Raw genomic sequence first — 14433 nt, 5'->3', positions numbered from 1 at the left:
TCCTTCCTTCCTTCCTTCCTTCCTTCCTTCCTTCCTTCCTTCCTTGGTATATTCTGTCCATTTCCCATGTATGAAGAAATCCATAGATCACAGCTTACAACCCAGTGGGGATATGGACTTTAAATTAGTGATGAAGTCATGGTTTGTGAAAGACCCACAGGATACACTGGATTTTTTATGGTTGTAACATCAACACTTATGTCAGTAAAGACTTTCTGGAAAGACTAAAATTAAAGCAAACATTTTAAAAGCTGGTGGCCACATGAATGTTTCAGGGGATGGAAAAGCAGGTAGTAATGATCAGAGGCAGGGAGAAACTTAGATACACATGGCTGTTTCTGATACACAGTGTATAGTGTTAAGAACCAAAATTGAAATGAAGGGATCAGGAGTTGGCTCCTAACTTTGCTGTTTCTGGCAATATGTCTTTAGCTAATGACATTGTCTAAGTTTTGTTTCTCAAAGGATGATACTAAGACCAACATCACTGGGCTATTGTGAGACTGGAACGAGATAATGTATATATTGGTCAGCATGAATGAGGTTTTAATATCTAATGCTTCCTATTGAAAAGGCAGATGGTCAAATCTTCCTTTTACATAGTCCAACTGTGTTGTCTATGGCCACACACCAAGTGTTGAATTGTCTTAGTAGCTATTCTTCAGGCACAGATCCGGGCATGGTGAGACTGTGAAGAGAGTATGAGGCAGCTATCTAAACTCAGCATTCACTGGAAGACAAGGCTAGCTTAAAACGATGTCTGTCTCCACCTCCAAGCAGTTCATGGGCTCCTTTGGGGCAAGTAAAGTTGCATCCATGCTGCAGGCTAGATCTTATTTCCCACAAGAGTCCCAAATGCTTGGTCTAGTATATGTGCCCAGCAAATGCTATTTAAATTCAGAGCCAAGAACATCTGAGAACACAGGGCAGAACTGAAGGGTGATAAACATGACACACATCTAACTGTGCAGAGTTCTTCCCTTTATAGGTGACCACTATTGGCACTTTTATGTACACATAATAGATATTTCATAGATTCACATGACTATATTTACAAAGATGCTTTTACTACCTTGTCCCAATGCAGCAATAAAGTCACCCTAAACATTAATCTTTTTTTAGTCCCTGTAAGTTCTTATGACCATTACCTTTTAAATGACCTCACTTCTTTTCAGGGTTGTGATAATTGCTTTGAAGAGAAACTTTGCATTGAAAGTTACTTCTCCCTCCTGAAGAGTTTAATGCTGTTAAATTTCCTCAAGCTCAGGACTCCTCATGAGCAATGAACCTGCTTCTTCAATGAGTATATGTGTTAAAACTGCTACCTACTGACTGAAGCCTCCTCAAGTGAGATGCTCTTCTCTCTGGAGGCATAGGGTTTAAGTAGAACAGGAAGAGGCAAGAAAAAGGACACTTCTCATACTTGGAAAAAAAAAACCCTCAAACAGTGGTGGAATATTTTCAGTAATTGCATTGTCACAGACTAGAAGACTCTTGCAGCTGGGCCTGACCTGGGACCTTGAGGCTGCTCAGCTACATAGATGTCAGGTGGCAGCAACAAGCCACTTCTTCTCATCAAAGGCCTATAGACACTGCTAAGTGATTTCATGGCCAGTAAAGTATTGCAGGCTTGGGGACCAAGACTTGGGTGAAAGGGATGCTCGGGTGCCTGGCCACTGGGTGTGTGGGGATATGCACATGCTTGCACTCAGTACTTGGCTGTGAGCAGTTCAAGTGCTAAAGGACATCCTGGTTAGTCTAAGAACAGATGTTTCTTCCTTTGTGTAACCTACACTATAGAACTTGCCTCTTTGAGAAAATGAAAAAAGACACAATAACTCCTCTGCCTCTTGAGAGACAACAAGTAACCAACTTCGACTCTTTCATGACCTTGGATGTTACTTAAATCTGACAGCACACGAGGGTCTTGATCTCAGTCTCCAAGTGAGGGGGAGAAGAAGTTGCAGCCTGCCCCTGGTGTCCAGGTCAGGTCGATGCATTCATCATTGAGAGACTCACTGAGCTGGCAAGGTGGCTGGCACTTCTGAAATCAACGTGGAGTATCTTAATCATTATTTCCATCATCCACTGAGGCTTAGAATAGGTTTCAAGCCTCCCTACTTTTTCTCTTCTCACGTTTTAGTTTATTTTTGGAAGTGAGATCAATGGGTTGTACTTTGCTTTCTTTCAGGAACCTCTGGACTGCATTTCTAACCACACCTAGTAGCGGAGCACGTGACTGGACCTTCATGGAATATCTGATGGTCTTGTTGGGCTTGGTTTCCTGATCAGCTAATGATAGTTATGCAGCATACACTTCCAGTCTTGGACATTATTATTAAGTCTGGTGGGTGGTGGAAATAATGTGCTAAGTCATATTAATAAATAACAATGAGAATGTGAGCTGTAGCCTCTAACAGGTCACCAGTTACATGATAGGCCATAGGTCAAATATCAAAATGTGACTATGTGGCTACCTAGAGGAACACCACATGGGCAAGAGGTGAGTTTGCCAGAGGTTCCTGAGTACTTTAAAAACCCTCCTCACTGTTTCCCAAGACCCTCTATCTATCAAGAAGCCTAGGCCTTCAGGTGCTCTGGCTTGAACTGCATCAAACCTGTTCCTCATTTCCTCCTTTGACATGCTCTCCAATCCAGTCTGGTGGATATGAATGAGCAGACCAGAAGTGGAGCTTGTTTAGGGACCAGACAATTCCAGAAGGGCTGCTGGGTCCTGCTAGCCTGCTAACGGTTTTTTTTTTTTTTTTTTTTTTTTTTTTTTTCTTTTGTAGTATCACCTGAAAGCAGGCTGTCAGCATGGTGCTGCAACCCTGGCTTTGGGTGAATTAAATTATTTATGTTTATAAGTACAGAGAGAGACCTTCCAGAAACTATTCACACGTGCCTTTACATATCCTTGGGGGAATACTGTCTAGGCAGGTCATTTATCTGTTACTCAAGAAGTCACTCATCCAGTGGAATATGCCGAAGTAGTGCATGGCCTATGGCAACTGTTGTGCCCACTAAGCTTATTATTACCTCAGTGAAGGCATGCATAGGACCCCTGGCAGAGAACTGGTTAAGCCGATTGGGTACCAACGTAAAGGAAGAGACTTTGAACAGAGGTGATAAACAATTGAGCTTAGGTCTTATAGGATGCTTAGAATTTTTTTCATAGGGGACATGCCACGTTCAGGATACAGAAAATAATTTTATAGAATTAAAGAGCATGATGGATGGGGGCTAGACAAGTAGATGGAGCCCTAACATGAAAGACGTTGTGGCCAGGTTGAGGTTTCCACACATCTTTTGTTGTTTTGAGACAGCACAGCATCTTACTTTGTAGTTCAACCTTGTCTGGAACTCACTGTGTATCAGGCTGGCCTTGACCTCGCATCAGTCTTCCTGCCTCAGCCACCTCTGTGCTGGAAGTACAGACATGTGCCACCAAGCCCATCTCTGCACATCGTTTCTTAAGGCAATGGAGAGCACAGGGGTGTTTGAGTCAGAGCAGATGGTCAGATATATAGATGAGAAACTCATGTCAGAAGTCAGGAGGATTCTGGGTTAGAGAAAAAGAAGACAGGCCCAGGGACCCATCTGTGTGCTGCAGGCATGAGGTGATGAGCACCTGACTGATGTGGTTAACATGCACTGGGAGGGATCATGAAGTCACAGTAAGGGGGTCCCCAAAGCTCTAAAGGTCCTAAGGATTGGAGTGGGCATCTTTTCTTTTCCCCTGAGGGCAGGCTTCTTTTCTACCACCCACCTAAATGGGTACTTTTTCCTCTTTTCCTGCTTCTTGCACTGCCCCAGGCTCATCAAGTCTGAAGAAATGAGACAGGCTATTGAGACAACAAGGCTGTCCTGCATGGGGAAGAAAGGCACATACATCAATAAGCATTCTAAGCAGCCTGCTTTCAGGCAGACCATTCTAGAAAAACTCAAGAAATCACAGTAGCAGCCCTCTCTAGGGCTTTTGGGACTTATCTCATGGGGCTCAGTGAGCTCCTTGGATGCCTTCAGAGTGTCCTCTGAAAGGTCTTTGGTCTGTTGGACAATATCTCCCTCACACCAGTGTGTGTGGTTCCCCATTAAGACCTGTGGTGGCTTTAGAAATGACCTCAGTCCCAAGAATTTGTTCTTTTTGTATTTTCAAACAATGTCCCCATCTTGCCAGAGGAAAAGGGAAAGAGACTCTCTAAACGAGCAGGCCACCCTTTGTTCTGGGTCCGCAGATCTGGCTAGAGCACATGTCCGGCCTTCCCACCCTCCTGCATCATTGTCCCCGCTGCTGATTAATAGGTCAGCGCTAACTTTAAACTGACATTTCCTGACCAGCCCATCTCCCAGCATTCCCCTGTCCCTTTAGGCCTGATGACTCCTTAAAAACCCTCTGTATTTTAAACCTTGATTTCATTCCATCCTGCAGCCTCTCACAGGGGGCTCTGTGAACACTCTAAGCCAGCCATTGGCCAAGAGTTGTACAGGGAGCTTTGAGGCTGAAAGTAGCCGTGGAAGTGGTGGTGTCTGTCTTCTCTGGCTCATCCAACCTTGGAAGGGGGTGCTTGAAGATGATCAGGGGAGATGAATGGGCAAAGGATGTGATGAAAATAAGGCAGGCAATTAATTCTTGCCAATCAAATCCTACCAAGTTAAAAAACATCAACAACAGAAAACAAAACAAACAAACAAAAAACTGTGAGAGAAGGTTCCATTGATGGTCCTGATGCTGACTCAATAAGGTAACCCACAAAGTAAGCATATGTTTTCTAGCTGCTTCATTTTGATAGTGACTATGCTTTCATGGATAAATTGGAGGCAGAGTTGTTAACATTTCAAGCTGGCTTTCACTTTGTGGGTTGTCCCTTAACCTTGAATTAACCATGGCATCTCTTCTTCTGATTGCAATGGGCAACTCACTAAAAATCCAGGTAAGGAGCCATTGGAATTGTTCCTCAGGTAAAGGTGCTTGCCACCAAGCCTAGTGCCTTGAGTTCCATCCCTAGGGACCCACATTGCACAGACTTCTGTTTAAAAATGTGTTGATAAAGTATGTGTATAAAAAGAATCCTCATGAGGCCTGGGCTGGGTTCAGCAGCAGCATCTAGATGAAGCATGTGGGAGACTCTGGACTCACCACCTCCAGCACTAAATAAACAATAAAATGTCTCTCATGAAACTGAAAACTTGTTCACTTCAGAGAAAGTTACTCTATATTGCAATCCCTTTCACTGCGTCTCCACTTTTTGTCTAAGTTTCATTGTGAGAACCCCTGACATTGAGCTGCAACCTAGGAATAGCTGAGCACCTTTAAAGGCAAGCTCAGATATGGAAACAGATGAGTGCCAGCCCCATTTACAGGGAGGACATGTGAGTCACAGGAGGTGAGGAGCTAAGTGGTAAGAGGCTAGCCCATACCTGTGCAGTTGGTAGAAACTGCATAGAAATTGAGGCAGGCCAACACTACATTCTTTTGAACATCTTGTTTCTCCAGTGGTCCCTCTGGCATTCAGGAAAAGTCACCATGTGAGCTTTTCAGTAAGCTTAGCAAGAGTCCCAAGCCTGTGTCTGCTGCAAGGAGGCACAAGGAGGCTGGAAAGGTCACTGAGATGAGTTTACATTGATGGATATGTGCTTTCAGAGCAGCTGGACAGGGATGATGTGTCTTTAGACAGTTGAGTACCTCTGCATCTCAGAGTCTTTCACAGTGGTGGCATCATGATGCTCAGACTACACAGAGCTTTGGTAGCAGATTTCTCTGCTTCTTTCACATCAGCAGCTGATCATGGGAGGAGTTACCAGAAAGAGACATACTCTGGGATGATCCAAAAGACCCAAACCGTGAATGACATTGAACAAATCCAATCTGGAACTCAGCAGTCTTGGCTTGAAGATGACTTAACTCCTTCAACATTTCAAACATTAGGCTATTCTTGAAATAAAACAAAACAAAACCCCCAAACAAACACATACAAAATAAATCTTCCTTCCAGATTGGTGACAAGAAAGATGATGCATGAGGTTCACTAGAGTAACAGAAGTTACAGAACAAATCCCTAGATATAAAGGGAATTGATTAGAATGATTTACAGGCTGTGGTCCAAGAATTCAACAATGGCTGGCTGTGAACAGAAAGTCCAGTAGTTACCTAGTTTAAAAGACTGGATATCTCAGCTGGCCTTCAGTATACGTTGGAATCCCAAACTAGTAGGCTTGATGTCCAGTTAAGGAATGGACTTGCTAGTGAGGTGAGGTCAAGCAGTCAAAGAGCAAAAGCTTCCTTCTTCCAGGTCCCTATATAGGCTTCCAACAGAAGGTATGGCCCAGATTAAAGGCGTGTCTCTTACCACTTTAGGATCCAGATAAGAAGAGGACCTTCCTACTTCAAATTAAGACAAAAAAAATCCCTTACTTGGGTACCCTCCATTTTTATATTTTAGTTAATTCCAGATGTAGTCAAGTTGACAACCAAACAACAACAAGAGGTAAGATTAAACAGCCTGCTACACTTCTTGCCAAGCTCTTGTCCTCCTGGAGGTCCCTCCAGTGGTATTCAGGCAGACTTTCCAGGGACAATCATGCCATCATTAGTATGAAAACTGTACAAACTCCACATACACAGAAGGGATAATGCCAAGAACACCAGCCTTCTGATCACAAAGATGCCTATTGTTGACACAGGTATATTAAATGTGTGTGAGAGCCAGTTGTGGTGGGGTGTAACTATAAAGGGGACACAGTCAGGAGTTTAAGGACTGTCTGGCCTGCCCAGTAAGATGCTATTTCAAAGAACAAAAGCAATCACCAAGTGTTGGTGCATGCACACTTATCTATGTGGCCCTCTAATACTCTCTACCTTACCTTAGCAAACATCAAGAACATCCTCCCTACCAATACCCATTCATTCACAGTGTCCTTCTGCATGGCGTGAAGGTATTCTATTATTGCACCACAACATTTTAAACCCAATTTCTATTTCCCACTACTTGTGATTTTGGTTGGTCTCAGGTTTATATTTATTTCCAAAGTGTGTGAACACTTTGCAAACATGGGTGATGCTGCCACGTGATGAAGACATTTCGGTTCAAAGCCTATATCTGTTCCTTCCTAGCCCGTTGATGTGCCAGTCACTGCACTTGTTTTGGTCAAAGTTTCCTACAGTGAAAAATATGAATTAATGACACCCATCAAGGGGGCATTGTGAAAACAGTCTTGTGCAGCATAAATTCACAGCAGAAGTGGCTGGAATTGGCCTAGCAGGGAATGCCCTTTTAGACTTAGGAAAAGTGATCAGAGATGGGACTGGGAGCCTGGGATGTCCCTTGAGTGTTCAGTTGGGGACAGTAGGCAAAGGTGGATTTCTGCTTTGACCTTGTAACTAGGAGTCAGTCATCCTTAGGACAGTGGGGTTCCAGCTAGTAGTTTGGACAAAGATGCCATTGGCAGATTTCCTGGCAGGGTATACAGCTAGAGACATACATTTTGGCTGGCTAAGAGATCAAGGTTGTGAAAATGCATCCGGGGCTTCTGACCTCCTTCTGCTGGGCTTTCTATGTAAAGTTAGGGGTTGGCAACTCTCAGGCAGATGTAAGTCTCAGTCTTTGCTCTGTTACAACTCTGATCTTTAGTGCCTTCTCATATAAATAACATAAAGATAGAGATAATATGTGCAAAGTGGACAGCTATCCAGGTGGACATGTAAAATTCTCTCAGTAGGTGGTGAAGGCAGGGTCTTCTCCACCTGCTCTTTGTCACCAACTTCTTCCCAGACAGCCCTTCTGCTTCTGCTTTACTCAGGGGGAACTTTGACAATGGCCCCTTAAAAATATAATAATTTCATTAATCTCCTGAGAATTTCATACATTCATACAATGTATTTTGATCACATTCATCACTGCCTCCTCTCCCTGACTCACCAGATCCACCCTGGCCCTGACCTGATTTTGTAATGGCAATGATAACAGGAAGCTTATCAGTGGGGAAGGAATGTGGAAGAACTTCAGATTAACCCTGGACCCATGGTTATTCTGATCCAGTTGTGATGCAGACTAGACAGGGCCTCTGGGAGATGAGTGGCTCTATAGTGAGCTGCAGGTGGTGGCTCTCACAAGAATCTGAAGAGAGAGTTGTTGAACAGCCTCAGGGTTTCCCACTGTCCTTGCCTGGAGGGAAGAGACAAAGCAAAGGAACTTTTGAAGAACATTTTCCAGGTCAAGCAGGTGACTTCCACTCCTGCACGACTACTCAAGGAGTCTATAAGTCTAGCTCATGAGAAGAAGAGCTTGGGAAATGATAATAACCTTTGACAGTATGATGCTATCTATACATGTTGCATCTAATTTTTAAATGGCCCTCGAAGGGGGGAGTCTTTAAATTTATGCTTGCTTATACATTGTGTGACCTTTACAATGTATTTTTATTATATTCTACAACTATCTCAGTTAATGATGGATTAGTAAATTAAAAACAAAACAAGGCTCAATGCAAGATGCCACTAAGGTGGGCTAAGGCCGATGGGTTGGGGTCTGCGTTCTCTGGAGATGAGCCCCAGGCGGTTCCCTGGCAATCAGCTGTGATCATGATGCCTGATGAGCCAACTCGAAGCCGCTGTCTTTGGTGCCACCAGGAAATGGGTAGAGACATGGTTGATGGTATGAGACAGATTTTGGAGAACTCTTAGATCATGTCCTTAGGCAATGACCACAATCTGATGCTTAGAATAGATCATCTATAAACAATTATGCTGTTCTTTTTCTTTCTGTTGTATGATCTGGTGATGTAGCCCCCTTGCCAAGTTCCCTGATTGTAATAGTATATAAGCACTGCTTGAGATAAAGTAAAGTTGCAGCAACATATTCAACTACATTGAATATGTCTGTCTGTCATTTCCTCGCCGATTCCTAATTTCTCCTTGAGCCTTCTCCCTTGTTCTCCCTCGGTCGATGGTCTCCACGAGAGGCGGTCCATGGCAGCTCAAGGAGACACTATGAAGGCACTGTTACAGGGAAATCAGAGTCCCCTCTTAGTCTCATTAATAAAAGAATTTAAGAACAGGCTCCAAAGGAAGCTCAAGAGCAATTTTATTAGTATAGAAAAGAACTCCAAAGCAGGCAAGCTGTAGACCAACATATGCCAGGAGGAGAGAGACGAAAGAGGAAGAGAGAAAGCCATGGCATTTGAGTTAAATGAGCATGGAGGCCAGCCACATGGCTACCACACAGCATGGAAGGAAGTTTTAGGGAAAGGGTGAAGCTCACAGTGTCAGAGGCAGTTGCTCTTGTGAGTAATTCAGAAAAGCAGGCTGACTTACAGAGCTTCAGAGCTGTGGCTCTGTAAGCGACTGCACTTGGGGCAGGAATTCTGGGAAGAAGAAGTACATTATCTCATCAAAGGGCTCATTTTATTCCTCCTTTTTATTTAGCATGGCTTGAGGTGGATTTGCCTTCCTAGGAGTGGTCCCTTGGCCAGGCAGGTGACCTGCCCTACTCAGATTCACTCTTATGTTTTGGATAGCTTGGAATGCTAGGTCTCCACGCAGGGCAGAAAAATAGCTTTCCCTAGTGGATCTCTACAGAGCCCTGACCAAGCCTACTGTGGCTTTGAATCATCAATAAATAATGGGTTTCATTTTTTGCAAGTAGGGCATTTTCACTTTTGGAATGAATGGCGTATCAGCTCTTTTGACACCTCCACCCCCACTCCTGACAGTGATCTGGGCCACTGTCTGTAAAATGAGGGTAATACAACTCATCTCAGGTGATGAAGTAAGAATCAATGCAGGAAAGGGACCCAGTACCATCTCTGGCCCTTAGGTAGACCATAAAAAATATTCCTTCCCCTTTCTCCCTTTTGTAGTAGATTTGCATGTAGGAAAACTTGAGTATTTTTCTATTCAGGTTATTTAAAAATATTTATATCCGCTGGGCGTTGGTGTCACACGCCTTTAATCCCAGCACTCAGGAGGCAGAGGCAGGCAGATCACTGTGAGTTCAAGGCCAGCCTGGTCTCCAGAGAGAGTGCCAGGATAGGCTCCAAATCCACACAGAGAAACACTGTCTCGAAAAACATATATATATGTTTTTGTACACACACACACACACACACACACACACACACACACACACACACACACACACACACTCTGGTCTTTGATTCTCTCGGGCTGATGATTGTTCTTGAAATCTCTGTAATGATGGTGTATTTTACATGTATTTAAATGTGTTTCTTGGTGATCTTGTAACCCAGGGGTAGAGTTCCATTCTAGGGGAGAGAGTTTGAATTGTTTCCTTCAAGTAAGCACCTTGAGATCCCCCTCCCACCTGCTGTGAATGGATTTTTTTTTTTTTTCTCTTCAGGATTCTCAGACCCTAACTGGGGATAAGATATGTGATCTTATGATAACATCCAATTGCTATGGGGTGCTGGAGACCTACCCTAATGTTTAAGCCGTTCTCTAAATTCCCTGGTACCATTGATTGTGATTGTTCTTGGGGCTTTACTTAGCCAGTACCCACGTGGGAATGTTTTACAAACACACCCTGATAGGAGTCAGGGGCTTTTCCTTAGGGCTAATTCCTTCTTGTGTCTAAACAGTTCTTATCTCTTTCCCAGATGGGGTCCAGAACATTCCTAGGTTCAGCTACTGTCCCTGCTGCTGCTTTTCTGGGATAGAGATTTTTTTTTTTTCTTTTACATAGTTGTCTTAAGACAGAAAGACTGGACAGGAGTCCTTTAAATCATTGTCATTTCTTACTAGCTCAGAGAGTTTGGCAAGGAGTCCCACCCCTCTCTGCTGTCCCACCAGCCTCTACTGAGGATGCTCTGGCACAGTATTCTTTATCAACTCTGGAAACGAAACTTCTGTGATGTTTAGCTGTGGGCACATCTGCTCTGGCCACACTGTACATTGCACAATGTATGCATCTCACCAGGCAGCTCTGGCCTTACCATGCTTAGGGAGCACCATGTTTTTTCTTGCTCTAGGGTGAGCTGCAATGATGAAAATGAATTCCCTTGTTCCCCACCTAACCGAGAGAAGAGCGGTGGTTCCACTGTGTCCCTGGGGCAAGTTTGGATGGTATGATGGAATGAATGAATCCTATCCCATGACCAGGGAGACTTGAGTTTCAGTTCCAGCTTTATCTCTCTGACTTTCATGGCTTCTGCTTTTTTTTTACTGGTAAAGTAGAGCTGAGAGTATGATAATGTATACTGAAACCTGGGTAAGGAGGCTTTATAGCAGGACCTGGGGATCCCTGCAGCAAAACCTTTCATGATGAAGACTCTGTGCCAGACACTAGTCTAAGTACTTCATCTATTTACTCATTTCACACTCACAGCAATGGCAGGAGAAACTGAGACAAAGGGATTCTGAAACTTCCAGTAAGAGCTGAGCTGGGTTCAGTCTGAGTGAGTAGCTTGTGTTCTTCACTACATCCTCATCTTGCTCCAGGAGGCAGGAAACCATTCCACTCATGCAGCTGATCTCTTCCTTCATTTGCTTCCCATTTTCCCACCCACCTTCCCTCTCATCCCTTCCTTTTGCCCTTTAGCTATTATCCCTCTCCTTTCTTCCCACACCTTCTCCTTTCCTTAGCAATGTCTCATGGACCCCAAGCTGACCTCAGACTTGCTATGTAGCTGAGGATTCCCCTGAAATTTTTCTACACTGGCTTCTATCTCTCAAGGGTTAGAATCACAGGCATGTACCACCACACCCGGGAAGCACTGTTGGAGACAGAATCTAGGGGTTTGCGCATGCTAGGGAAGTTCTGTGCAAACTGAGCTACATTCTTAGTTCCTGGTTCTTTCTTTCCATGGTAGAAGCCGTCCTATGATAGTTGAGACATGACACACACATATAATAAACCAAAGCAGAGTTTCCAAAAGTCATTCTACAGAGTCTCGGACTATCAGGACCAGCCAATAGCAACTCAAGGTTTTTGTATTCTAGGAGTAGAGTGTCACCGTTCATGAAGATGGGGGTTATGAAAGCCACCATGGTCTCCTGACAGGACCCTTTTGGCAGCATCCAAGCTGCAGTTTGAGTGGTAGACACTGAGAGTACTGTTTTGAGTTGATGAGGACCACTGGAGTTACTAGCCTACCAGTGCACATTTTTTTCTTGTAGATGCAGACACAGACACTCTGGTTTATGTTTCCATCTCTTTGAGCTCTTGTGAGAGATGAATCTATTCTTGCTTTTCATGAATCCAGGTTCTGAGCTGGAGAGTCATGGGGCAGATTATGCTGTAGGTAGAGTTTGCAAAATAATAAATGAAGACTCTATGGTACCCAGGTTATGATGTTTATATGCCATGTGCTTCACACTGTCTGACCTTGGCTTTGCTGTAAACAAACTCACTTCCCTGGATCTTCTATTCAAGTCATTGATTCTAGTCTTGGCTTTGTGAACATTTTTGTTTTTTTTTTGAAAATGTAGGCAATTCTCCCTTGTCTAACTTGGTCACCTGTCTTCTTTGTAAACTTTTGCTGTACACTGTCCCTCCTTCTGCAGGACAGTGGCTTTTAAAAGTCTCAGTGACTGTTCTTGTCACTAGCTGATTGTTTTCTTCCTAAGTTTAAATGGTTCTCACCACTTTCTCAAATGGGGTCCAGAACATCCCTGGGTCTCTTTACTGACTCTGCTGTTCCACAGGGTTAGAGAATTTTCTATAGGTTTGGCTAAGAGCAGAAGGAAGTAGACAGGATCCTTTATGGGCTCTGTGGTAAAGCCTGAAGCCCCAGGTCTTAGGTGGGAGTTTCATGGTTGATTAATGCTTTGTTTTAGTGATGTTGACCACAGACATTGTTCTTCATCTTCATTTCTAATAGGATAGACATTTGTATAATGTAAATGCAAATTGCCTTGTTTTCCTTGTCTTTCTCCATCTTATCCCATCACATGACTGCAGGGATAGCTGTGTTTGATGGTCAGTGTGTCTGTGGTTTAAAAGTTATGTCAACAAGGTTGCTCATTTTGCCACAGAACAGAGTTGCACTGGCAAGGTCTGTCAACATTTTAAAAGATTTCTCCAAGTCCTTCCTAAAAAATCCAATGGGCAGCGCTGCTGTTATGTGTGCAAAGGAAGTCACTGTAACTTGTCTATAGCAGTAGTAGCAGCTTCAAGTTGTAATCCAGTCAACTGTACACATTATGAACATATGGAGGCATAATAGTTCAAGTTTAGTAAGAGCAAGCTGCTTATATAAACTGATCAGCAAGCCTGTCTAAGGCATTACATTTTCAAAATGATTACTTTTGAGACAGGGTCTTATGTAGACAAGGATGCCCTAAATTTACTATGCAGTCAAAGATGATCTTGAACTTCTGATCTTCCTGCCTCAACTTCCCCAGGACTGGGATTATAGGTGTAAGCCACTATGCCCATTTTATGCTATTCTGGAGGATGGAACTCAGGCTTCATGCTGCCACTTGAGCTATACACATAATCCTTAAGGCACATTTTAAAGTGAAAAAAGAATCAGGCTTAGGAACATTTTGCATAATATAATTTCAGTTTTCTATGAAGAATCGTACACATTATAAAGTCCTGAAGATTTCCTGGACAAGAACATACCCTGTGAAAAGCAGTTACCTTGTAGATATGTGTAAAATTTTAAAATTTCCTTGGGAGAAAGATGTATTTCCAACTTTTTTCATGAGTATTTTCTGTTTTCATTGCACATTGTTGTTTTTTTTTCAAGAAGGCTTATTGTTTGAAATGAACAAATTGATGCTTTTAAAGGGAGAAATATTGGGACATCGGAGGGCTCAGTGGGTTAACATGTCTGCTACCTGGGAGTTCGATTCCTGGGACCCACATATTGAAAGTGAAGGGCCAACTCCAAAAAATGGTCCTCTGACAGCCACACATGTACCATGGCAAGGACAAACACACATGGACACACACAGGCACACACAGACACAGACACACACACAGACACACATACACACACACACACACACCATTAATGAATTTTTAAAAGGAGCAGTATGCAGTACACTAGTCTCTAGTTTTCTCTTAATGATAGTTACTACTATTTTTGATTACTTTTCAATTGCTTTTATAAAAAAATACTTTTAGCTTTGTGTGTGTGTGTGTGCGTGTGTGTGTGTGTACATGTGTGTGGGTGAGTACAGAGGACATACAAGGTTATTGGATTCCTTGGAACTGGAGTTACAGGTTGCTGTGAGCCGAAAATGCTCAGTTGCCATTTTAAATTTATTTATTTATCTAGGTGATGGAGATTGAACTCTAAGCAAGCACTCTGCCACTGAGCTATATCCCTGACCAAGTTTTCAAACTGGCATATATAATTTACACACATTTATTGCATACCTTCATTATAAAAACACTTAGAGGGTTGGCAAGATGGCTCATCAGGTAAAAGTGCTGCTCATAGTGGAATCTGAGAATTGGTTCTGGA

General features: G+C 43.2%; 1 long non-coding RNA gene across 2 annotated transcripts in view; it reads left to right on the top strand.

Annotated features, from left to right (window-relative positions):
* The window catches only part of LOC118238220, a 21067-nt gene extending 18664 nt beyond the window's left edge, over positions 1-2403 (top strand). For both annotated transcript variants that reach the window (XR_004767988.1, XR_004767987.1), the window contains exon 2: positions 2192-2403. This is a non-coding gene — a long non-coding RNA (uncharacterized LOC118238220). The remainder of the gene's footprint in view (positions 1-2191) is intronic.
* The last annotated feature ends 12030 nt before the right edge of the window (positions 2404-14433 follow it).

Source organism: Cricetulus griseus, chromosome 2 (genome assembly GCF_003668045.3).
Source record: "Cricetulus griseus strain 17A/GY chromosome 2, alternate assembly CriGri-PICRH-1.0, whole genome shotgun sequence".
Taxonomy (NCBI): domain Eukaryota; kingdom Metazoa; phylum Chordata; class Mammalia; order Rodentia; family Cricetidae; genus Cricetulus; species Cricetulus griseus.
The sequence above is the reverse complement of the archived record's forward strand: the minus strand, read 5'-3'. Positions and strand labels throughout refer to the sequence as shown.